The sequence below is a fragment of the Balaenoptera ricei genome, chromosome 1, assembly GCF_028023285.1.
Source record: "Balaenoptera ricei isolate mBalRic1 chromosome 1, mBalRic1.hap2, whole genome shotgun sequence".
In the NCBI taxonomy this organism is placed as follows: Eukaryota; Metazoa; Chordata; class Mammalia; order Artiodactyla; family Balaenopteridae; genus Balaenoptera; species Balaenoptera ricei.
The window spans coordinates 28800051-28800755 of record NC_082639.1 but is presented as its reverse complement, the minus strand read 5'-3'; positions in this window follow the sequence as shown (position 1 = coordinate 28800755).

The window sequence follows — 705 nt, the reverse complement described above, 5'->3', positions numbered from 1 at the left end:
CACCACAAGGGCACCAGCACCTGTGTTGAGACTTCGTTGAGAAGTTTCTGGCAATGAAGGTTGGCATCGATGCTCATGTGGATGATCCCCCCTTCCTTCATAATCAGTGCATTAAGATTGAGGACAGAGATTCCAGTTCTTTCCACTGCATGGCTCTGGACATCTCTCCTAGTATTACTTCCTGGGTTCGCCACTAACTTAATTCTTCAGTGTTTACAACATCAACTTATGGGATACCTGGGTGTCCTCCATTAAATATTTGACATTTTATCCTAGCAGCTTCCTGGGTTGATAACTTTTGGTGAAAGGGGTGGTTGGAGGAAGAAAAAGTGCGGCATGACAGAAAATTACAGACAGCAGTGAACGTCAAAACTGGGATGACTCCTTCACACCCCTGTGATCTGCACCATGGTGACCAGGACTCAGTGAAAGAGAGACTTCTTAGAGGACCTAGGAATCGACAGATGGGCTGTTTTATTAGTTTTGCCCCTTCCATTTTCTTTTATGCCTTTTCCCAATGCAGTCTCAAATTTCCAATTAACCTGTGCTTCCTTTATAATAAGGACTCAAACTGGTACCCAAGTCAGAAAGAGCAACTTTTCTGGAGTATGAGGATGAAGATAAAAGGTTACATGCTGTGTCCATCGACATTAGATATTCCATGGGGCAGAGAGCTCTCTCTTAGGACTAAATTTTCTATTTGAA